Genomic DNA, 25363 nt, shown 5'->3' with positions numbered 1-25363 from the left:
GTAGGCAACCAGAAAAGCTTCCGGCATAAGGTACTGAGTCTTTCCCCAGCAAAGTCTTTAAGGGGGTAATCTTCTGAAGCACGATACCCAGTCTTCTTCAGCAAGCTGTCCGATGAAAGTTTCGAGGACAAATCAGCCAATCTTCCTCAGTAAGACATTGTCACAAGGTAGTATGCTGTGAATTGACAGCATATGGCAATAAAATCAGATCTACAACAGTTTGGTCAGAAGCAAGAATCAGTCAGAACTTGAGGGGTGTTGAACCTGCAATTAAATGGGGTACCTTGTCAGAAAAATGAGGATAGGCTACGATTGCCAAAAGATTGTACCGGCAGTACCTATGGTGATACAAAGAAGCAATATGACCCAGCTCTTTCAACCAAGGATCCAGACCAAGAAAACAATAATGAAGGAGCAAGACTAGTAATGTGGGTATGAAAATTGCTGCAAGACCCGCGTGGTGCAGAACCGCCACCAGTCAAGTCTGCAGATATTATCCTATAGGTCAAACTCTTATGTTAGCCATGACAGGCAACAATCAAATATTTGGTACGGATCCGATACTCAAGATAGTGGAACCAGCTAAGATGATTCAAAAACTTCCCCGATAAGCCAAAATCTGTCAGGAAAGCGGTTATGACCCAATTCACTGTTTGGAACCCGAAGGACCTACATTTAGTGGAGAAACCCAATGCAAGGAGTTAGAGCTTGGGTGTCCACTAGAAAAATCTGATCAGCACTTCATGAAAGATTGTTAGTGCCGGATGACACACCCAGCGGAAATCGCTCTTGGATTTGTGAGACCGACATGTATTTCAGTCGTGAGAATCAATCACAGTCAGCTAAGTCAGCAGATCTAAAAAGAAACTGGAGTCTGTATAAGCATGAACAAGGCAAGGTAAGATCTGTCAGAATATGGATATATTAAAGCAAACCACCCCAGGGCTAGTCAGATAAAAATTTAGTGGGAACAAAAATAAGAAAAAGGATACCCGAGTTGGAAACGGTTTCCTTAAGTCAGTATTTTCATACTTGTTCCCTGAGCAACCAAATCTCGAGGAAGAGATTTATTTAAGTGGGTAAGGTTTGTGACAGCCTGATTTTTGGCCCTTTCTTTTCCTTTTGTTTTTTTTTTGAGGTTTTTGCTTGAGTTTTCTTTTTCCGTGGCTTTGTGGTCTGGAAACTGAAGAAGATGCCCTCTTCTTTGCTTCCAGAGTGGCTTGTCATTCCCAAATCCTTCCCTAGACCCTGTCATTTTCATCCTATCCCAAATCCCAATATTCTTTTTATTGGGAATATTCCTTTTCTATTAAAGGAATAACTCAAATTTGCCCTAGGTTGTGAAGAAACCTATATTTCTATCACTCCTAAAATTCCCAAGTAATTCTCATAAATTGTTTTGGTCATATGTTCTCAAATATGGCAAAATATTTCATTTGCCATGTTCCTCATCATGCTCAAATAATTCATTTCCTATTCTGCCCTAAATGGCACATGGTGAAGCAAGTGCCATTTATCTTTTCCCAAAGGACCTCAAACTCCTTGGACACCTTTTCCTGTCCATATCATTGCCACATGCCAAAGTGCAACCTCATTTTCCTAGTAATTATTTAATTATGATTTTCCAAAGTTCCTGTCTGAGGGAACTGGTTGTGAAGGAAGTACAAACTAGGCATATCCAAATGAGTTGCCATTTTGCATGGCCCTTCTTATAACCAAATCATCACTCTGCACCAAAGTAGAGCTCATGTCATGCCTCCATGTGAGCTCACCATCAATTCTTTGATTCTGTCCAAAATTTCAGTTTGTGAAGCAAGTATATTTTATCTTGCTCCATTATGGCTGCCAATTTTTCTACCCCTACTTTTATCCATATAACTTACCTCCACCCATTTTGGGCATGTTTCATCAAGCCATTTGTCCTCTAGAATTTTTGCAAGTTTCTGGTCAGTGGAAATGTTTGTGAAGGAAGTACCATTTTGGTTTATCCGATTGGTATGAAACCTTTTGCAGAATCTTCATATGGCTAAATAAGCGTGCCTTGCCAAATTTCAGCTCAAGTAGCTCCTCCATTTGAGAGCATCATCATGATCTTCATTCTGGACCAGATTACTTAGTTCTAAAGCAACTATATTAATTAGTGGCCCAATTCTTCTCAAAGTTACTAGGATGTAAGTCCTTCTTACCCTCAATCTACCAGACAACTCCCTTGACCTCAACCAAGTCTTTGTGGATCAGCAGTGCTCGATCAAGTTTACTGCAGTAAACTTTAGAGGTGGTTTACCACTTAACCAGAGCACTTTTAACGAAACTCCCACCACGGTTGGAACCTCCCCAGGAAGGACTCCATCCCAGACATCGGTTGTCATTGCTTGTGGCACTGTGTGCACCAGTGCGCGCGGTGACCACCGCTTTGGCATGCAATGCGCGCGCTCTGCTGGCGTTGGCCCCGTCCAGGGCGTCTTCTTGCTCGGGCCCCTCCTCCTCTCGTCGCCTTCGCGCTCATGAACCTGTCCAACAGCTGGCCCGCATCGTCGTCGTCCTCCTGGAGCTATCTCCCCCTCCGTCAGCCCCTCTATCAGTGCTCGTCGCCGCGCGCCCACGGGCGTACTGTGGCCGACTGAGCATTAACGGCGCCGTGGCCGTTTCCCCTCTTGTCCTCGATCTCCGCTCGTCTCCGTGACCTCTGTGGCTCGTCCGTTGCCTTCGTCGTCGCCTTCCCCGAGCTCATGCGCAAGCACACGCGTCCGCGGCACCGGCCACGTGTTTGCAGTGACGCCAGCGCGGCAAGCCCTCGCCCTGCCTATAAATAGGCCTTCCCCGAGCCGTTCGAGCACACCAGCGGCCTCCGCACACTCCTCTAGCCCTCCCCAGCCCCTCGCCCAAGCCTCTGGAGCTCTCCTACTCCACCATTGCTACCATGGCCGCCGCGGCCACTCTCCTCGATTTGCTCAAGCCCGAGCCCCTCTCCCACTTCCTCCTCCATTAAAGCTCCTACCAGCCCCTGGCGGAGCTCCCTCACCGTTCCCCTACTCTACCCGAGCCCCGTAGCACCTGGTTCACCGGCGCCCGAAGCAGTCGTCCGCCGCGGCTGGCTTCCCGCGCTCTTCCAAGCTCGTCGGTGGCCGTACCCTACCTGAAGGGGACCGCCTCATCCTGCTGATCATGCCAGTAGGTCAGGTGCCTCGAATGGTGGACCATGCCGCCGGCTATCGTCGTCGGGCCGGCCGGCCTCGCCCTCTGTCTCCTCCCCGTCGCGAGCTAGAAGAAGGAGCCAGGAGGAGAGCGAGTGGATAAGGCGGGACCCGCCCGTCAGCCGCACGGCGCCCCGTTCCCCCCCACCTAGCTGGATAAGTGACGGGCCCCACAGCCCGTGGGACCCGCACGTCAGCGAAACAAGCCCCGGCCCCGCCCCTGCTGACTGGATTAAGTGGAGGCGTACTTAGTCGAGTACGTTTTCACCTCGGGAAAGAGTATTTTCCCTCTGCTTCAGCTCAGAGTACGTTTTCGTTATTCTGAAAGCGTATCCCTCTCTGTTTCAGCCCAAACTACGTTTGCTTTCTCAGAAAGCGTATTTCTCACTTTGCACTTCTGCCTTATCCACTCAGGGACTTGTTTGTGATGATATTTTTGCAGAAAAGTGCCTGAACTTCAACCCTTCGTATCTTTTTAACCACAACTCCAAATGAGGTGATTCCAAAGCCCACGTCTTTGTTTCGTCAAGCCTGTTCTGTTGGTTTTATTTTCACTATGGTTTGACATTGTGAAAATGACCTTTTTGCCCTTGCACGTAAACAGCCCCTCCAAGAGAGAACTGTTTTCGGCAAATCTTTTCGCGGCTTCACCACACTTTTTCCCGGTGCCTTCTTCACCCCCAGGCAAGCCACAATACCCACTTGCATGATAGTCATGCAGTAGCCATGGTTTTCAACTTGAATATTTATTAAATGATTGCTTGTTTAAAATATGGTTGTCGTTGTTTCGGAAATGCTTCTGGGATTGTGCGTACTTGTTTGTTATGTTGGTATGCACCTGGTTATCATGCCCTGCTAGTTGCTAGTATTACTTTCATATTGACATGCTTGATAGTAGTACATGTTGGGTTGGTCATGCTCTTTGGTGCATGACTAACGATGGTTACCGAGTACTGTTAATAGGCATTGTTCCGTTGCTGTTAGTTGGTTAAGTGTTACTCGGTGATGTTATTGATAAGTTCTTGCATGTCATTTATGGTTGATGCTAGTGGTCATGTTATGTTATACTATGAGTACTGTTGCACTTGTAATATTTATGCTCGTCATTATGCCATGTTCAGTTGGAGATTATTTCATAGTTGATATGATGGACAGTTATGTTGCATCCCGTGCTTATGTTAATATTATGCTCATGCATTATAATTGCATCATGTTATTTTATCATGGCTCAGCATTTTGCATTCAAGTTTAACCGGATTTAATTGAACATGAACAACTGTTGGCTGAGTCATGGTGCCGCCAGATCGTAATTGACCAGTGCAACCACGCTTACCTTATGGGTCAGGTCCTAACTGGGTCTATTGTCATGCATCTCGCCGGTGCCTCCCACGAGGGAAGGTTATGGGCGTGCTTACCCTGATCAGGTAGGCGGACATAACCTTGTGTGCCCGTTGTTTTTATTGTTATGGATCCAGTCCCCAAGTGGGAGTGTCCCCGAGTGAGAGTGTTTTGACCACGACGGTGGTCGGGGTGTCTTTGGTAGACACGGGGCCACCCAGGACTAGCCCAGTTGGGAGTGGGTCGGAGCGGCTGGGAGAGTGTCACGGCAATAGATCGGTTTTGTCGCAACGCCGTTGGTCCACCCGAATGGGAGTGCGAGGCCATGGGTTACGTGGTGTGGGTACAGTGTGCTACCTCTGCAGTGTGTATATTAAATCTATTGATAGCCGCGCCCGTGGATAAGGGCCCAGTTCGTGTCGGTCCCACCGTGAGTCAACAATATTAATAATTACTGGATTAATGACAACCCCAGTTCGGTGATGAAATAAGTTGGTGGTGATCGCCGTAAGGATCACGAGTTACTTTGGTGGTGATCGCCGTAAGGATCCCGATTCACTTTGGTGATGATCGCCGTAAGGATCATGAGTTACTTTGGTTGTCATCGCCGGAATGATCACCATGGTATCGAGGATACCGAGTTGTTGGATATTCGTGATGTTGTGCGAGAATCATGGGTAAAGATCAAGCTCCTTGTGGTCATTTAATGATTACTACGGTATTGTTTATACCAAGCTTGATTTGATCCTAAGATGATCGTGTGATGTCCGAGGATGGTAAGGTGATGCATGTGGTGGTTGCGAGATAACCCAAGCAGAACAATTGGTGCATGTAGTGTTATCATGTTGCATGTTAGTATCGATAGATTCATATGTTCATGCTATGCTCATGTTGTTTTACCCGTATCATGTTCATGTTGTCCATGCCATGCTCATATTGTTCTAGCTGTATCAGTCTCCTGTTGCCTTTGGATTCTTAGTGGCTATTATGATTATTTTCATGATGGTATCTGGTATTATTTTGGGAGTATTACTTTGGATGTCATGTTGCTCATGTCATGTTGTTATGAGGATCTCATGTTAATTCCTGTTTAACCTGTAATTGCCATGCTGTTGTTTGTCCTGAATGCTTCTGTTAATTGTGAGCTTGCAAGTACATTCAATGTTTTGACCTGGCGTGTCATGCCAGCTTGCAGGTCGTGCCTGGATTCCTTGCTTGTTTTGTTGTTCCTGTGTTCGCGAGCTAGGATAAGCGTTCCAGCCAGAGTCCTTGCGGAGTGGAGTTCACCACCATCGTCGTTGTTCCGCTGCCAATAGTTTTTCCGCTGTTAGAGTTATTCCGCTGCTTCGAGTTGTTCTACTGCTTGCATAGAGCAACTGAGGATGGCGTAGTGTCGCCATGCCGACGTTATTCATTGTAATATTGGAGACCTTTTAATCATATTCGTGTAATAATAGAAAGCTGGTTTGTTCTATGCTAAGCAGTGTCGTATTCCAGAAGACTTCTCCTCGATCTCTGGGCTGGAATACGGGGTGTTCCATTTTTTTCTGAGCTGGGGTGCCACACCTACTGAAATATCTTTGCAAATGGCTGATAAATCAATTGCTATACCTGGCGGTATTTGTGAGGATGTGCCTGTTGTGGTTGCAAACGTTACTATTTTAACGGACTTTCTTATTCTTGATATTCCCGAGGATGATAGTATGTCTATTATTCTTGGAAGACCCTTTTTGAATACTGCAGGGGCTGTTATTGATTGCAACAAAGGCAATGTCACTTTTCATGTTAATGGTAATGAGCACACGGTACACTTTCCGAGGGAACAACCTCAAGTCCATAGTATTAATTATATTGGAAAAATTCCATCAATTATTTTTGGAGATTTTGAATTTCCTCTTCCTACTGTCAAAAAGAAATATGATATTCTTATTGTTGGGGATGTGCATATCCCCATTGAGGTAACCTAGTGTTATTCGAAAATTCTCCGGTTCAATGTTACTCGGAATGAGTTTGTTAACAAGACTTGATCAACCTTGTTAGTGGATTCCTTTTGATGATCATGAGATGGATGGATTTAGAAAACACAACTCTCTGTACCCTCCTTTTACTTTCTTTTATTTATATTAAATAAAGTAAAAATAGTATTTTCTGTCTGTTATCTGAATTATCCGTGCAATATAAAAATACCCCGAATATAAAATTGTTGGGGAACGTTGCAGAAAACAAAAATTTTCCTACTCGTTTCACCAAGATCCATCTAGGAGTTCATCTAGCAACGAGTGATCGGATTGCATCTACATACCTTTGTAGATCATGCACGGAAGCGTTCAAAAGAACGGTGATGATGTAGTCGAACACGACGTGATCCAAATCACCGATGACCAAGCGCCGAACGGACGGCACCTCCGCGTTCAACACACGTACGGGACGGGAGACGTCTCCTCCTTCTTGATCCAGCAAGGGGGGAGGACAGGTTGATGAAGATCCAGCAGCACGACGACGTGGTGGTGGATGCAGGGCGTCACAGTAGCAGGGCTTCGCCTATACTACGAGGGAGACGTAACGGGGAGAGAGGGAGGCGCCAGGGGCTGGTGTATGAAGTCCCTCCTCTCCCCCACTATATATAGGAGGGCCAAGGGGGGGTGGTGCGCAGCCTAGGAGATCCAATCTCCTAGGTGCGGCTGCCAAGGGGAGGTTTCCCTCCCCCCCAAGGCACCTCGAGGTGCCTTCCACCACTTGGACTCTTCCTTTGTGGAAACCCTAGGCGCATGGGCCTATAGGGGCTGGTGCCCTTGGCCCATCTAGGCCAAGGCGCACCCCCTACAGCCCATGTGGCCCCCCGGGACAGGTGGCCCCACCCGGTGGGCCCGCGGGACCCCTCCGGTGGTCCCGGTACAATACCGATAACCCCGAAACTTGTCCCGATGGCCGAAACAGCACTTCCTATATATAATTCTTTACCTCCGGACCATTCCGGAACTACTTGTGATGTCCGGGATCTCATCCGGGACTCCGAACAACATTCGGGTTACTGCATATACATATCTCCCTACAACCCTAGCGTCACCGAACCTTAAGTGTGTAGACCCTACGGGTTCGGGAGACATGCAGACATGACCGAGACGACTCTCCGGTCAATAACCAACAGCGGGATCTGGATACCCATGTTGGCTCCCACATGCTCCTCGATGATCTCATCGGATGAACCACGATGTCGAGGATTCAATCAACCCCGTACAATTCCCTTTGTCAATCGATATGTTACTTGCCCGAGATTCGATCGTCGGTATCCCAATACCTCGTTCAATCTCGTTACCGGCAAGTCACTTTACTCGTACCGTAATGCATGATCCCGTGACCAGACACTTGGTCACTTTGAGCTCACTATGATGATGCATTACCGAGTGGGCCCAGTGATACCTCTCCGTCATACGGAGTGACAAATCCCAGTCTTGATCCATGTCAACCCAACAGACACTTTCGGAGATACCCGTAGTCTACCTTTATAGTCACCCAGTTACGTTGTGACTTGTTATACCCAAAGCACTCCTACGGTATCCGGGAGTTAACGATCTCATGGTCTAAGGAAAAGATACTTGACATTGGAAAACTCTAGCAAACGAACTATACGATCTTGTGCTATGTTTAGGATTGGGTCTTGTCCATCACATTCATTCTCCTAATGATGTGATCTCGTTATCAATGACATCCAATGTCCATAGTCAGGAAACCATGACTATCTGTTGATCAACGAGCTAGTCAACTAGAGGCTTACTAGGGACATGTTGGTGTCTGTTATTCACACATGTATTACGATTTCCGGATAACACAATTATAGCATGAATAAAGACAATTATCATGAACAAGGAAATATAATAATAATGCTTTTATTATTGCCTCTAGGGCATATTTCCAACAGTCTCCCACTTGCACTAGAGTCAATAATCTAGTTACATTGTGATGAATCGAACACCCATGGAATTCTGGTGTTGATCATGTTTTGCTCTAGGGAGAGGTTTAGTCAACGGATCCACTACATTCAGGTCCGTATGTACTTTACAAATCTCTATGTCTCCATCTTGAACATTTTTACAAATGGAGTTGAAGCGACGCTTGATGTGCCTTGTCTTCTTGTGAAACCTGGGCTCCTTGGCAAGAGCAATAGCTCCAGTGTTGTCACAGAAGAGCTTGATCGGCTCCGACGCATTGGGTATGACTCCTAGGTCGGTGATGAACTCCTTCACCCATATTGCTTCATGTGCTGCCTCCGAGACTGCCATGTACTCCGCTTCACATGTAGATCCCGCCACGACGCTCTGCTTGCAACTGCACCAGCTTACTGCCCCACCATTCAAAATATACACGTATCCGGTTTGTGACTTAGAGTCATCCAGATCTGTGTCGAAGCTAGCGTCGACGTAACCCTTTACGACGAGCTCTTCGTCACCTCCATAAACGAGAAACATTTCCTTAGTCCTTTTCAGGTACTTCAGGATATTCTTGACCGCTGTCCAGTGTTCCTTGCCGGGATTACTTTGGTACCTTCCTACCAAACTTACGGCAAGGTTTACATCAGGTCTGGTACACAGCATGGCATACATAATAGAACCTATGGCTGATGCATAGGGGATGACGCTCATCTCTTCTATATCTTCTGCCGTGGTCAGACAATGAGCTGAGCTCAATTTCATACCTTGTAACACAGGCAAGAACCCCTTCTTAGATTGATCCATATTGAACTTCTTCAATATCTTATCAAGGTATGTACTTTGTGAAAGACCTATGAGGCGTCTCGATCTATCTCTATAGATTTTGATGCCTAATATATAAGCAGCTTCTCCAAGGTCCTTCATTGAAAAACTCTTATTCAAGTAGGCCTTAATGCTGTCCAAGAGTTCTATATCATTTCCCATCAAAAGTATGTCATCTACATATAATATGAGAAATGCTACAGAGCTCCCACTCACTTTCTTGTAAACGCAGGCTTCTCCATAAGTCTGCGTAAACCCAAACGCTTTGATCATCTCATCAAAGCGAATGTTCCAACTCCGAGATGCTTGCACCAGCCCATAAATCGAGCGTTGGAGCTTGCACACCTTGTCAGCATTCTTAGGATCGACAAAACCTTCCGGCTGCATCATATACAATTCTTCCTTAAGGAAACCATTAAGGAATGCCGTTTTGACGTCCATTTGCCATATCTCATAATCGTAGAATGCGGCAATTGCTAACATGATTCGGACGGACTTCAGCTTCGCTACCGGTGAGAAAGTCTCATCGTAGTCAACCCCTTGAACTTGTCGATAACCCTTAGCGACAAGCCGAGCTTTATAGATGGTCACATTACCATCCGCGTCTGTCTTCTTCTTAAAGATCCATTTATTTTCTATGGCTCGCCGCTCAACGGGCAAGTCAGTCAAAGTCCATACTTCATTTTCATACATGGATCCTATCTCGGATTTCATGGCTTCTAGCCATTTGTCGGAATCCGGGCCCGCCATCGCTTCTTCATAGTTCGAAGGTTCACCGTTGTCTAACAGCATGATTTCCAAGACAGGGTTGCCGTACCACTCTGGTGCGGAACGTGTCCTTGTAGACCTTCGAATTTCAGTAGGGGCTTGATCAGAAGTATCTTGATCATTATCATTAACTTCCTCTCTAGTTGGTGCAAGCACCTCAGAAACATTTTCTTAAGTTGCGCCATTTTCCGGTTCAAGAGGTAATACTTCATCAAGCTCTACTTTCCTCCCACTTACTTCTTTCGAGAGAAACTCTTTCTCTAGAAAGGACCCATTCTTGGCAACAAAGATCTTGCCTTCGGATCTGAGGTAGAAGGTATACCCAATAGTTTCTTTTGGGTATCCTATGAAGACGCATTTTTCCGACTTGGGTTCGAGCTTTTCAGGTTGAAGTTTCTTGACATAAGCATCGCATCCCCAAACTTTTAGAAACGACAGCTTAGGTTTCTTCCCAAACCATAATTCATACGGTGTCGTCTCAACGGATTTCGACGGAGCCCTATTTAAAGTGAATGTGGCAGTCTCTAAAGCATAGCCCCAAAAAGATAGCGGTAAATTGGTAAGAGACATCATAGATCGCACCATATCTAATAGAGTGCGATTACGACGTTCGGACACACCGTTACGCTGAGGTGTTCCAGGCGGCGTGAGTTGTGAAACTATTCCACATTTTCTTAAGTGTGTGCCAAATTCGTGACTCAAGTATTCTCCTCCACGATCTGATCGTAGAAACTTGATTTTCCTGTCACGTTGATTTTCAACCTCACTCTAAAATTCCTTGAACTTTTCAAAGGTTTCAGACTTGTGTTTCATTAAGTAGATATACCCATATCTACTCAAGTCATCAGTGAGGGTGAGAACATAACGATAGCCACCGCGAGCCTCAACACTCATTGGACCGCACACATCAGTATGTATGATTTCCAATAAGTTGGTTGCTCACTCCATTGTTCCTGAGAACGGAGTCTTGGTCATTTTACCCATAAGGCATGGTTCGCACGTGTCAAATGATTCATAATCAAGAGACTCTAAAAGTCCATCTGCATGGAGCTTCTTCATGCGTTTGACACCTATGTGACCAAGGCGGCAGTGCCACAAGTATGTGGGACTATCATTATCAACCTTACTTCTTTTGGTACTCACATTATGAACATGTGTAGCATCACGTTCGAGATTCATAAAGAATAAACCATTCACCATAGGAGCATGACCATAAAACATATCTCTCATATAAATAGAACAACCATTATTCTCGGATTTAAATGAGTAGCCATCTCGAATTAAACGAGATCCCGATACAATGTTCATGCTCAAAGCTGGCACTAAATAACAATTATTAAGGTTTAAAACTAATCCCGAAGGTAGATTCAGAGGTAGCATGCCGACGGCGATCACATTGACCTTGGAACCATTCCCGACGCGCATCGTCACCTCGTCCTTTGCCAGTTTCCGCTTATTCCGCAGCCCCTGCTTTGAGTTACAAATGTGAGCAACTGCACCGGTATCAAATACCCAGGAGCTACTACGGACACTAGTAAGGTACACATCAATTACATGTATATCACATATACCTTTTGTTTTGCCGGCCTTCTTGTCTGCTAAGTACTTAGGGCAGTTCCGCTTCCAGTGACCGCTTCCCTTGCAATAAAAGCACTCAGTCTCGGGCTTGGGTCCATTCTTTGGCTTCTTCCCGGCAGCTTGCTTGCCGGGCGCGGCAACTTCCTTGCCGTCCTTCTTGAAGTTCTTTTTACCCTTGCCTTTCTTGAACTTAGTGGTTTTATTGACCATCAACACTTGATGTTCCTTCTTGACTTCTACCTCCGCTGATTTCAGCATTGAGAACAACTCAGGAATGGTCTTTTGCATCCCCTGCATGTTGAAGTTCATCACAAAGCTCTTGTAGCTTGGTGGAAGCGACTGGAGGATTCTGTCAATGACCGCATCATCCGGGAGATTAACTCCCAGCTGAGACAAGCGGTTATGTAACCCAGACATAGTGAGTATGTGCTCACTGACAGTACTATTTTCCTCCATCTTACAGCTGAAGAACTTATCGGAGACTTCATATCTCTCGATCCGGGCATGAGCTTGAAAAACCATTTTCAGCTCTTCGAACATCTCATATGCTCCATGTCTCTCAAAACGCTTTTGGAGCCCCGGCTCTAAGCTGTAAAGCATGCCGCACTGAACGAGGGAGTAGTCATCAACACGTGTCTGCCAAGCGTTCATAACGTCTTGGTTCTGTGGGACGGGAGCTTCACCTAGCGGTGCTTGTAGGACATAATCTTTCTTGGCAGCTATGAGGATGATCCTCAGGTTCCGGACCCAGTCCGTATAGTTGCTGCCATCGTCTTTCAGCTTGGTTTTCTCTAGGAACGCGTTGAAGTTGAGGACTACGTTGGCCATTTGATCTACAAGACATATTGTAAAGATTTTAGACTAAGTTCATGATAATTAAGTTCAACTAATCAAATTATTATTGAACTCCCACTTAGATTAGACATCCCTCTAGTCATCTAAGTATTACATGATCCGAGTTAACTAGACCGTGTCCGATCATCACGTGAGACGGACTAGTCAAAGTCGGTGAACATCTTCATGTTGATCGTATCTTCTATACGACTCATGCTCGACCTTTCAGTCTTCTGTGTTCCGAGGCCATGTCTGTACATGCTAGGCTCGTCAAGTCAACCTAAGTGTTTGCATGTGTAAATCTGTCTTACACCCGTTGTATGTGAACGTCTGAATAAAACACCCGATCATCACGTGGTGTTTGAAACAGCAAACTGTCGCAACGGTGCACAGTTAGGGGGAACACTTCTTGAAATTATTATGAGGGATCATCTTATTTACTACCGTCGTTCTAAGTAAACAAGATGCAAAACATGATAAACATCACATGCAATCAAATAATAAACGTGACATGATATGGCCAATGTCACATAGCTCCTTTGATCTCCATCTTGGGGCTCCATGATCATCTTGTCACCGGCTTGACACCATGATCTCCATCATCATGATCTCCATCATCGTGTCTCCATGAAGTTGCTCGCCAACTATTACTTCTACTACTATGGCTAACGCGTTTAGCAATAAAGTAAAGTAATTTACATGGCGTTTCTCAATGACACGCAGGTCATATAAAAGAATAAAGACAACTCCTATGGCTCCTGCCGGTTGTCATACTCATCGACATGCAAGTCGTGATTCCTATTACAATAGCATGAACATCTCATACATCACATATAGATCATTCATCATTCATCACAACTTTGGCCATATCATATCACAAACCACTTGCTGCAAAAACAAGTTAGACATCCTCTAATTGTTGTTGCAAGTTTTACGTGGCTGAATTAGGGTTCTAGCAAGAACGTCTTCTTACCTACGTTAAAGCCACAACGTGATTTGTCAACTTCTATTTACCCTTCATAAGGACCCTGTTCATCAAATCCGCTCCAACTAAAGTGGGAGAGACAGACACCCGCCAGCCACCTTATGCAACTAGTGCATGTTAGTCGGTGGAACCGGTCTCACGTAAGCGTACGTGTAAGGTTGGTCCGGGAAGCTTCATCCCACAATACCGCTGAAGCAAGAAAAGACTAGTAACGGCAAGAAAGTTGAAAAATCTACGCCCACAACAAATTGTGTTCTACTCGCGCAAGAAGAACTACGCATAGACCTAGCTCATGATACCACTGTTGGGGAACGTTGCAGAAAACAAAAATTTCCTACTCGTTTCACCAAGATCCATCTAGGAGTTCATCTAGCAACGAGTGATCGGATTGCATCTACATACCTTTGTAGATCACGCACGGAAGCGTTCAAAAGAACGGTGATGATGTAGTCGAACACGACGTGATCCAAATCACCGATGACCAAGCGCCGAACGGACGGCACCTCCGCGTTCAACACACGTACGGGACGGGAGACGTCTCCTCCTTCTTGATCCAGCAAGGGGGGAGGAGAGGTTGATGAAGATCCAGCAGCACGACGGCGTGGTGGTGGATGCAGGGCGTCACAGTAGCAGGGCTTCGCCTATACTACGAGGGAGACGTAACGGGGAGAGAGGGAGGCGCCAGGGGCTGGTGTATGAAGTCCCTCCTCTCCCCCACTATATATAGGAGGGCCAAGGGGGGGTGGTGCGCAGCCTAGGAGATCCAATCTCCTAGGTGCGGCTGCCAAGGGGAGGTTTCCCTCCCCCCCAAGGCACCTCGAGGCGCCTTCCACCACTTGGACTCTTCCTTTGTGGAAACCCTAGGCGCATGGGCCTATAGGGGCTGGTGCCCTTGGCCCATCTAGGCCAAGGCGCACCCCCTTACAGCCCATGTGGCCCCTCGGGACAGGTGGCCCCACCCGGTGGGCCCACGGGACCCCTCCGGTGGTCCCGGTACAATACCGATAACCCCGAAACTTGTCCCGATGGCCGAAACAGCACTTCCTATATATAATTCTTTACCTCCGGACCATTCCGGAACTCCTCGTGATGTCCTGGATCTCATCCGGGACTCCGAACAATATTCGGGTTACTGCATATACATATCTTCACAACCCTAGCGTCACCGAACCTTAAGTGTGTAGACCCTACGGGTTCGGGAGACAAGCAGACATGACCGAGACGACTCTCCGGTCAATAACCAACAGCGGGATCTGGATACCCATGTTGGCTCCCACATGCTCCACGATGATCTCATCGGATGAACCACGATGTCGAGGATTCAATCAACCCCGTATGCAATTCCCTTTATCAATCGATATGTTACTTGCCCGAGATTCGATCGTCGGTATCCCAATACCTCGTTCAATCTCGTTACCGGCAAGTCACTTTACTCGTACCGTAATGCATGATCCCGTGACCAGACACTTGGTCACTTTGAGCTCACTATGATGATGCATTACCGAGTGGGCCCAGTGATACCTCTCCGTCACACGAAGTGACAAATCCCAGTCTTGATCCATGTCAACCCAACAGACACTTTCGGAGATACCCGTAGTCTACCTTTATAGTCACCCAGTTACGTTGTGACGTTTGGTATACCCAAAGCACTCCTACGGTATCCGGGAGTTACACGATCTCATGGTCTAGGGAAAAGATACTTTGACATTGGAAAACTCTAGCAAACGAACTATACGATCTTGTGCTATGTTTAGGATTGGGTCTTGTCCATCACATCATTCTCCTAATGATGTGATCTCGTTATCAATGACATCCAATGTCCATAGTCAGGAAACCATGACTATCTGTTGATCAACGAGCTAGTCAACTAGAGGCTTACTAGGGACATGTTGGTGTCTGTTATTCACACATGTATTACGATTTCCGGATAACACAATTATAGCATGAATAAAGACAATTATCATGAACAAGGAAATATAATAATAATGCTTTTATTATTGCCTCTAGGGCATATTTCCAACAAAAATTGCTCCAAATGCCCTGAAATTTAAATATGATTTTTTTTCTGCAATATTTAAGAATATTTGGCACTAAGAACACAGCAGGGGGGCATCCACCTGGCCACGAGGGTGGAGGGCGCGCCCTACCCCCCTAGGCGCCCCCCTGCCTCATGGGCCCACGCTGGCCCTACTCCACTTATTCCTACACCCACACACTCCTTCTTCCTCCCACAGACACCATTATCCAGTTCAAACCTGAGTCCAAGCTCATTTTGCTGCCATTTTCGATCTCCTTGCTCAAAGCACCTCTCACAAAACTGCTTGGGGGGATTGTTCCTTGGTATGTGACTCCTCCATTGGTCCAATTAGTTTTTGTTCTAGTGCTTTATTCATTGCAAATTTGTGATTCCTAGGTGACCTTGTTCTTGAGCTTGCATGTCAAATTTATATGGTTCCAAGTAGTTTTGATGCATGATATAGGCTCTAGGCACTTGTAGGAGTAGTTGCTATCAATTTTGTTGAGTTTGGTTTGCTTTTATTTGAAGTTACTAAAAATTCCAGAAATTTTTCAAAGGAAGAAATATGTTTAGAAAAATGTACCAAGGTGGTCCTTTAAGGAAGCAAGGACCCAGGCTTGCAATGCGTGATACTGATGATGAACCACCAAGGGACGCCCCAGTGTGGCCTTGTGAATGGCCTTCAGAGGACTTCATGGATCGAGCAGGAATTAAGCAAGAATTTAACGCATATTTGCGTAACGCTGATATTGTGAGCTTCGAAGAAGAAAAATGCCGTCAGTACCACTATCTCACTAGCTCCTTTGTGAGGAGGTTTGAATTTTCATCTTCACGTAATTCTCAAACTGTCCTGTTTGATCTTTATGAAAATTCTTACACTATGGACTTAGAAGATTTTACCACTGCTTGCAAACTTCCACAATGGGGTAGTGCTAGTGAACCTCACAAATCTGAATTTAGAGATTTTCTTGCTAGTATAACTATCGGGGAATCTAGAGATATAGCACAAGCTATGATAGGGAGCATTCACCTTCCTGCTATACATTATTTTGCTCTCTTCATAGGTAGATGCATTAACAGTAAAGATGAAGCATGTCACATGTGTGTCCCTAACCTCAGTATTCTTAGGAGTGCTGTGTTAGGAGATAAATCTTATAATTTGGGAGCCATTGTTGCACGTAGGTTGCATCTTATTAGATTTAATGGAGATTTCTTTGGTGGAATTTATGCAACCTGCATAGCTAATTTTCTTGGTATAACCATACGTGAGGATGATATTGATTTTCCTCCTGCTTATTTGGATTATGAGGCTATGGTTCGTCATCATTTTGTTGAGAGGAACGATCAGTTCCTCTAGTACGGACTAATCTTTGATAGACGACGCACCTATCACATCGCTCTCCTGCTTCTACTTTCTTTGACTTTCAGGCAAAAGGGGGATATTTTATAACCAGAGAGGAGGCAGAAGAGTATAAGAGGAGAGCTAAGATAGCTCGCTTCCAAGCTACAACACACGATGCAATGACTGTTGCATCTCAGTACGACCCCAACTACAACTTTGGACATCCGCCAGGCCATCCGTGGCATTAGACCAACTTAGGACAAAAGCCTAAGCTTGGGGGAGTACGTATTTCTCACCGACATTATATTCATGTTCACACACTCATTGCTAGATGTCGGTGCTCATACTTTGTCATTGTATCATCCATGCTAGTTTATTCTCTTTTTATGCTTTCTTCTTGTGTGTTTAATAAACCTTAAGAAAAACCAAAAAATTAGTTGTAGGTTTTAGCTAGTTTTAATTTCCATGCTTGTAGTAGTAATTAAAAATAAAACCCCAAAGGATTTCATGTTCTTCTTTTGCTTGTTGGGAGCTTTCCCGTGTAAATAGTTTTATTTCTTTTCTTTTCTTTGGGGGTCGATAGGAGAAGATCATGATTAAATTGTTGAAGTGGCTCTTATATGCATTATTGTTGATCTAACAAAAGAGCCCATATTGCCTTCTCTTCTCCTGTTTGTTGAATGGTTGCAGATTCCAGCTTAGTCCAATGCACGCGCACTATTATTATTATTCACATCGTTCGGTCGTGCAAGTGAAAGGCAATTATGACGATATATGATGGACTGACTGAGATGAGAAAAGCTGGTATGAACTCGACCTCTCTTGTTTTTGTAAATATGATTAGTTCATCGTTCCTGATTCAGCCTATTATGAATAAACATGTTTGTAATGACAACTAGAGATCATAGTTTCTTATGCCATGCTTAATTAGCTAGGAGCTTATAATGGTTTACCTTGCGTGCCAACATGCTATTAAAATGGTTGTGATGTGGTATGATAGGGTGGTATCCTCTTTTGAACGATTCGGGTGGCTTGACTTGGCACATGTTCACGCATGTAGTTGAAACAAAATCAACATAGCCTCTATGATATTTATGTTCATGGTGCATTATATCCTACTCATGCTTGCATTCAGTGTTGATTAATTTTAATGCATGGTCATGACTGTTGTCGCTCTCTAGCTAGTCGCTTCCCAGTATTTTTCTAGCCTTCACCTGTACTAAGTGGGAATACCACTTGTGCATCCAATTCCATAAACCCCAAAGTTATGCCATATGAGTCCACCATACCTACCTATATATACTGTATCTACCTGCTGTTCCAAGTAAATTTGTATGTGCCAAACTCTAAACCTTTAAATAAATATTTTGTTTTGTATGCTCGAATAGCTCATGTATCAACTAAGGATGTCCGTATCTTCCATGTTAGGCGGGTTATTCTCAAGAGGAGTGGACTCTGCTCCTCACTCACGAGAAAATGGCTAGTCACCGGGATGCCCAATCCCATGCTTTAGGCAAACTAAATCAAAATAATTGCAAACAAAACTCCCCTGGGACTCTTGTTAGTTGGAGGCACTCGTTGTTTCGAGCAAGCCATGGATTGATGCTTGTTGGTGGAGGGGGAGTATAAACTTTACCATTCTGTTTGAGAACCGCCTATAATGTGTGTAGCATGGAAGATATCGCCATCTCTTGGTTGGTATGTTGACAATGAAAGTATAGCTCTCAAAATATTATTCATCTCTATTTCAAAATCGAGCTCTGGCACCTCTACAAATCCCTGCTTCCCTCTGTGAAGGGTATATCTATTTACTTTCATGTTGAGTCATCATCCTCTTATTAAAAAGCATCAGTTGGAGAGCACCGCTGTCATTTGCATTCATTATTGTTAGTTTACATTGAGTATGACTTGACTGGATCTCTTTTACCATGAATTACAATGTCTACTCAGTCCTTGATCTTTAAAGGTGCTCTACATTTATGTTTTGCGGTCTCAGAAAGGGCTAGCGAGATACCATCTTGTTATATCATATTATGATTGTTTTGAGAAAGTGTTGTCATCCGAGATTTATTATTATTGCTCGCTAGTTGATTATGCTATTGATATGAGTAAACATGATACCTAAGCATTATTGTGAGTATGGTTAGTTTATAATCTTTGCTGAAAACTTGAATGCTGGCTTTACATATTTACAACAACAAGAGCAAACAGAGTTTGTAAAAGTTTTTTTTATCACTTTTCAGTTTTTCAACTGAATTGCTTGAGGACAAGCAAAGCTTTAAGCTTGGGGGAGTTGATACATCTCCGTCGTATCTACTTTTCCAAACACTTTTGCCCTTGTTTTGGAATCCAACTTGCATTATTTGAATGGAACTAACCTGGACTGACGTTGTTTTCAGCAGAATTGCCATGGTGTTATTTATGTGCAGAAACAAAAGTTCTCGGAATAACCTGAAACTCCACGGAGCGTCTTTTTGGAAATAATAAAAAATACTGGCAAAAGATCAAGGCCAGGGGGCCCACACCCTAGCCATGAGGGTGGGGCGCGCCTGCCTCCCTGGGCGCGCCCCCTACCTTGTGGGCCCCCTGGAGCTCCTCCGACCTGAACTCCAACTCTATATATTCACTTTCGGGGAGAAAAAAATAAAGGAGAAGGATTCATCACGTTTTACAATATAGAGCTGCCGCCAAGCCCTAAAACCTCTCGGGAGGGCTGATTTGGAGTCCGTTCGGGGCTCTAGAGAGGGGAATCCGTCGCCATCGTCATCATCAACCATCCTCCATCACCAATTTCATGATGCTCACCGCCGTGCGTGAGTAATTCTATCATAGGCTTGCTAGACGGTGATGGGTTGGATGAGATTTATCATGTAATTCAGTTAGTTTTGTTAGGGTTTGATCCCTAGTATCCACTATGTTCTGAGATTGATGTTGCTATAACTTTGCTATGCTTAATTCTTGTCACTAGGGCCCGAGTGCCATGATTTAAGATCTGAACCTATTATGTTTTCATGAGTATATGTGAGTTCTTGATCCTATCTTGGAAGTCTACAGTCACATACTATGTGTTATGATCCGGCAACCCCGAAGTGACAATAATCGGGACCACTCCCGGTGATGAACGTAGTTTGAGGAGTTCCTGTATTCACTACGTGTTAATGCTTTGGTCCGGTACTCTATTAAAAGGAGGCCTTAATATCCCTTAGTTTCTGCTAGGACCCCGCTGCCACGGGAGGTTTGGACAAGAGATGTCATGCAAGTTCTTTTCCATAAGCACGTAGGACTATATTCGAAATACATGCCTACATTACATTGATGAATTGGAGCTACTTCTGTGTCACCCTAGGTTATGAGTGTTACATGATGAACCACATCCGGCGTAATTCTCTATCACCGATCCATTGCCTACGAGCTGTCCATGTATTGTTCTTCGCTTATTTACTTTTTCGTTGCTATTGCTATAATCACTACAAAATACCAAAAACATTACTTTTGTTATCATTACCTTTTGCTATCGTTACCACTACTATCATATTACTTTGCTACTAAATACTTTGCTGCTAATACATATATTAAGTTTCCAGGTGTGGTTGAATTGACAACTCAGCTGCTAATACTTGAGAATATACTTTGGCTCCCCTTGTGTCGAATCAATAAATTTGGGTTGAATACTCTACCCTCGAAAACTATTGCGATCCCCTATAGTTGTGGGTTATCAGACGTCCGGTCGGTCTAGGGGCTTCGGACATCCGTAAAGGGCCGGTCGTCCGATGGGTCGGGGTCAACGCGAGATGCGAGATCCGGGGCATGATTTTCGATGGAAAATGATGATTTGTGGGTCAAAATTGATGAGATTTCATGGATGGAAAGTGGGGAAAAATGGGGAGATGCTAGATCCACTTGAAACCAAGCAAATCCATGGATCAAAATCAACAAAACTTCTTCAAACCAACAAATCACAAAAAAATTGGGGCTATTTTTGGTGGGCATTTTCGAATATAGGGAAGAATACAACAAAAATTAGGCTAGAAAACACAACAGGGAGGCTCCGAAATTGTGATCAACATGGCTCATGATACCAAGATGATGTAGGGTAGAGCCCTAATCGCCCGATCTTTCATGAAAGGAGTGGATCCCGCGAAGAACACGAAGAACACGAGGGGGGAAACAAGGGGAATCACGAGGGGAAACACGAGATAAACACTAAACCAACAAGAAATAGTCACACATATGCTAGATCCTCGAGTACATAAGAGATCACAGATCCACGGATAACTAAGGATGATACAAAGGTAACGGTATTCTCCGTGAGGAGGTCTTGATGTTCTTCTCTGCAAGGAGGTCTTGAATCCAAAGGGATCTTCTCCATAGAGGCCGCGGTCAGTCTCGTGGGGTAGATCCGGTGTGGATGAGCAATGCTCTATCTCTAAATATAAGCTAAACCAATGCTAACCCTAACTAGGAGGAGGTGGAAGAGTATATATAGTCTAGGGACACGAAGGGGTAAGTGGGGGATACATGGGCCTCGGGCCCGATCTCTGTGCACAGACAGGCGCTGGTCGTCCGACAGGTACCGGACGTCCGGTGGCTCGCGAGGGTCCGGTCGTCCGGTACTTGTCGGACGTCCGATGTTTTGGCTCGGTTGAGGTGGCGCCGGATTTCCGGAGATGGTCGGACGTCCGGTCGCTGTAGTATGTCGGACGTACGATCTGCATCGGTCATCCGGCCGCTGTAGCATTCGCGGGCTGACTCTTCAGGCTAGTGTAAGCTCCAGGGGTCGGACGTCCGGTGAGGTCCGGTCGTCCGGAGGCTGTAAACTTTGGGCAGTTTCTTCTCTTGTCCCTTGTACTTGGCGTCCTCGCTAGCTCGTCCGTTGGATGTGGTGGCTCCGTGGCTTTCCTCTAAGCACCTGATCATGCATAGCACACACGTTGGAGGTAGTAGCCATGTCTCACACGTAGAAAGTGAAGGTTCAGAGAGGAGCGAGTTCACCTTGTGTCCAATGGCATATGTTCCAGGTCTCGTCATATGTCCTCTTGGGGCTTGGAGGGTAGTCGGAGTGTACATGGGGATGAACGTGGGATGCCCCGCATCACCACCGTTCATAATTTTTCATACATGTCACTCTTGATTCATTGCACATCTCGGTACACCACTGGAGGCACGCATATAGAGTCATATTTCTGTTCTAAGTATCGAGTTGTAATCTTTGAGTTGTAAATAAATAGAAGTGTGATTGTCGTCATTATTAGAGCATTGCCCCATGTGAGGAAAAAAATATAAAGGCCAAATAAAAAAAGAGAAGGCCCAAAAAAAGAGAAAAAAAGAGAGAAAAAGAGAGAAGGGACAATGCTACTATCCTTTTTTCCACACTTGTGCTTCAAAGTAGCACCATGATCTTCATGATAGAGAGTCTCTTATTTTGTCACTTTCATATACTAGTGGGAAATTTTCATTATAGAACTTGCCTTGTATGTTCCAATGATGGGCTTCCTCAAATGCCCTAGGTTTTCATGAGCAAGCAAGTTGGATGCACACCCACTTAGTTTCTTTTGTTGAGCTTTCATACATTTATAGCTCTAGTGCATCCGTTGCATGGCAATCCCTACTCACTCACATTGATATCTATTGATGGGCATCTCCATAGCCCATTAATACGCCTAGTTGATGTGAGATCATCTTCCTCCTTTTTGTCCTCTCCACAACCACCACTCTATTTCACCTATAGTGCTATGTCCATGGCTCACGCTCATGTATTGCGTGAAAGTTGAAAAGGTTTGAGATTACTAAAGTACGAAACAATAGCTTGGCTTGTTATCGGGGTTGTGCATGATTTGAGTATTTTGTGTGACGAAGATGGAGCATGGCCAAACTATATGATTTTGTAGGGATGAGCTTTCTTTGGCCATGTTATTTTGAGAGGACATAATTACTTTGTTAGTATGCTTGAAGTATTATTATTTTTATGTCAATAAACTTTTGTCTTGAATCTATTGGATCTAAACATCCATGCCACAATAAATAAAATTACATTGATAAATATGTTAGGTAGCATTCCACATAAAAAATTTTGTTTTTATCATTTGCCCACTCGAGGACGAGTAGGAATTAAGCTTGGGGATGCTTGATACGTCTCCAACGTATCTATAATTTTTGATTGTTCCATGCTATTATAATATCTATTTTGGATGTTTAATGGGCTTTAATATGCTCTTTTATATTATTTTTGGGACTAACCTATTAACCGGAGGCCCAATGCCAGTTTCTATTTTTTTGCCTATTTCAGTGTTTCGCAGAAAAGGAATACCAAACGGAATCCAAACGAAATAAAACCTTTGCGATGATCTTTCTTGGACCGAAAGCAAAGCAGGAGACTTGGAGTGGAAGTCTGGAACTCCGTGAGGTGGCCATGAGATAGGAGGGTGCGCCCAGGGGGTTAGGCGCGCCCCCACCCTCGTGGGCCCCACGGAGCTCCACCTACGTACTTCTTTTGCCTATATATACTCTTATAACCTAAAAACATCAGGGGGAGCCATGAAACCACTTTTCCACCACCGCAACCTTCTGTACCTGTGAGATCCCATCTAGGGTCCTTTTCCGGTGATCTGTCGGAGGGGGAATCGTTCACGGAGGGCTTCTACATCAACATCATAGCCTCTCCGATGAAGCGTGAGTAGATTACCACAGACCTTCGGGTCCTATCGCAGAATTGTCACGGCAGATGTCCTCGTTGAAAGGACTTAGTCATGAGGCCAATGAATCTATGTGATAGCTTGAAGGGGTTGGTCGGAACCGAGAGACGCGAGGTTTTACCCAGGTTCGGCCCCTCACGATGGAGGTAAAAGCTTACATCCTGCTTCATTGATATTGATGATGATTATCATGATTACTGATACGTCTCCAACGTATCTATAATTTTTTATTGTTCCATGCTGTTATATATTCTGTTTTGGATGTTTAATGGGCTTATTTATACACTTTTATATTATTTTTGAGACTAACCTATTAACTGGAGGCCCATCCCAAATTGTCGTTTTTTGCCTATTTCAGTGTTTCGCAGAAAAAGAATATCAAATGGAGTCCAAACGGAATGAAACCTTTGGGAACGTGATTTTTGGAACAAACGTGATCCAGGGGACTTGGAGTGGACGTCAAGAAACAATTGAGGAGGCTACGAGGCAGGGGGCGCGCCTACCCCCTGGGCACGCCCTCCACCCTCGTGGGCCCCTCGTTGCTCCACCGACCTACTTCTTCCTCCTATATATATCTACGTACCCCGAAAACATCCAGGAGCACCACAAAAACCTAATTCCACCGCCGCAACCTTCTATACCCAAGAGATCCCATCTTGGGGCCTTTTCCGGAGCTCCGCCGGAGGGGGCATCGACTCCATGGCCTCTCCGGTGATGTGTGAGTAGTTTACTTCAGACCTTCGGGTCCATAGTTATTAGCTAGGTGGCTTCTTTTCTCTCTTTGGATCTCAATACAAAGTTCTCCTCGGTTCTCTTGGAGACCTATTCGATGTAATCTTCTTTCGCGGTGTGTTTGTCGAGATCCGATGAATTGTGGGTTTATGATCAAGTTTATCTATGAACAATTTTTGAATCTTCTCTGAATTCTTTTATGCATGATTGGTTATCTTTGCAAGTCTCTTCGAATTATCAGTTTGGTTTGGCCTACTAGATTAATCTTTCTTGCAATGGGAGAAGTGCTTAGCTTTGGGTTCAATCTTGTGGTGCTCGATCCCAGTGACAGAAAGGGAAACGACACATATTGTATTGTTGCCATCGAGGATAAAAAGATGAGGGTTATATCATATTGCATGAGTTTATCCCTCTACATCATGTCATCTTGCTTAAGGCGTTACCCCGTTCTTATGAACTTAATACTCTAGATGCATGCTCGATAGCGGTCGATGTGTGGAGTAATAGTAGTAGATGGAGGCAGGAGTCGGTCTACTTGTCACGAACGTGATTCCTATATACATGATCATGCCTAGATATTCTCATAATTATTCGCTTTTGTATCAATTTCTCAACAGTAATTTGTTCACCCACCGTAATACTTATGCTATCTTGAGAGAAGTCACTAGTGAAACCTATGGCCCCCGGGTCTATCTTCCATCAACAAGTTATTTCTATTACCTTTTATTTTGCAATCTTTACTTTTTATCTACTAGCAAAAATGCCCGTGCGTTGCAACGGGAGAGAAAAAATTGTATACACCTGTCTCAACAAGCATGTCTCAATACCCTCCGAAGAGATGCGTTACTCTATAGACTGTCTATTACTATTATTTACCCAAGGAAAAAAAATCATGTTATTAGTTTTAATTGATTGCATAGTTTTTCAATTTTTATTAATAAAACTCTGTGTTAATTCTTTACTTTATGTTTGTGCTTATAAAAAATAACATGGTATTTTACCTCATAAATATTTGTAAACAGTAACAAAGTCAAGTGAAGCAATTGTCACACGATGGAGTTTGGAGACGTGGACTATCTTTTCTTCTCAAGCTAGTTGTAGTCATGCTCAAACATAGGGGTGAGTATATGCT

At 44.5% G+C, this 25363-nt stretch overlaps 1 long non-coding RNA gene across 2 annotated transcripts; it reads left to right on the top strand.

The window, feature by feature from the left end:
* Nucleotides 1–2113: 2113 nt before the first annotated feature.
* LOC125524748 lies at nt 2114–3884 on the top strand. Of its 2 annotated transcripts, none has more exons than XR_007290933.1 (3): nt 2114–3499; nt 3609–3690; nt 3799–3884. It is a non-coding gene; the product is annotated as an uncharacterized LOC125524748 (long non-coding RNA). The 2 variants fall into 2 exon arrangements; XR_007290932.1 differs by having other exon boundaries at nt 2127–3499; nt 3637–3690.
* The last annotated feature ends 21479 nt before the right edge of the window (nt 3885–25363 follow it).

The sequence above is a fragment of the Triticum urartu genome, chromosome 7, assembly GCF_003073215.2.
Source record: "Triticum urartu cultivar G1812 chromosome 7, Tu2.1, whole genome shotgun sequence".
Classification (NCBI taxonomy): Eukaryota; Viridiplantae; Streptophyta; class Magnoliopsida; order Poales; family Poaceae; genus Triticum; species Triticum urartu.
Note: the sequence above shows the minus strand (reverse complement) of the source record. Positions and strands in the feature narration are given on the sequence as shown.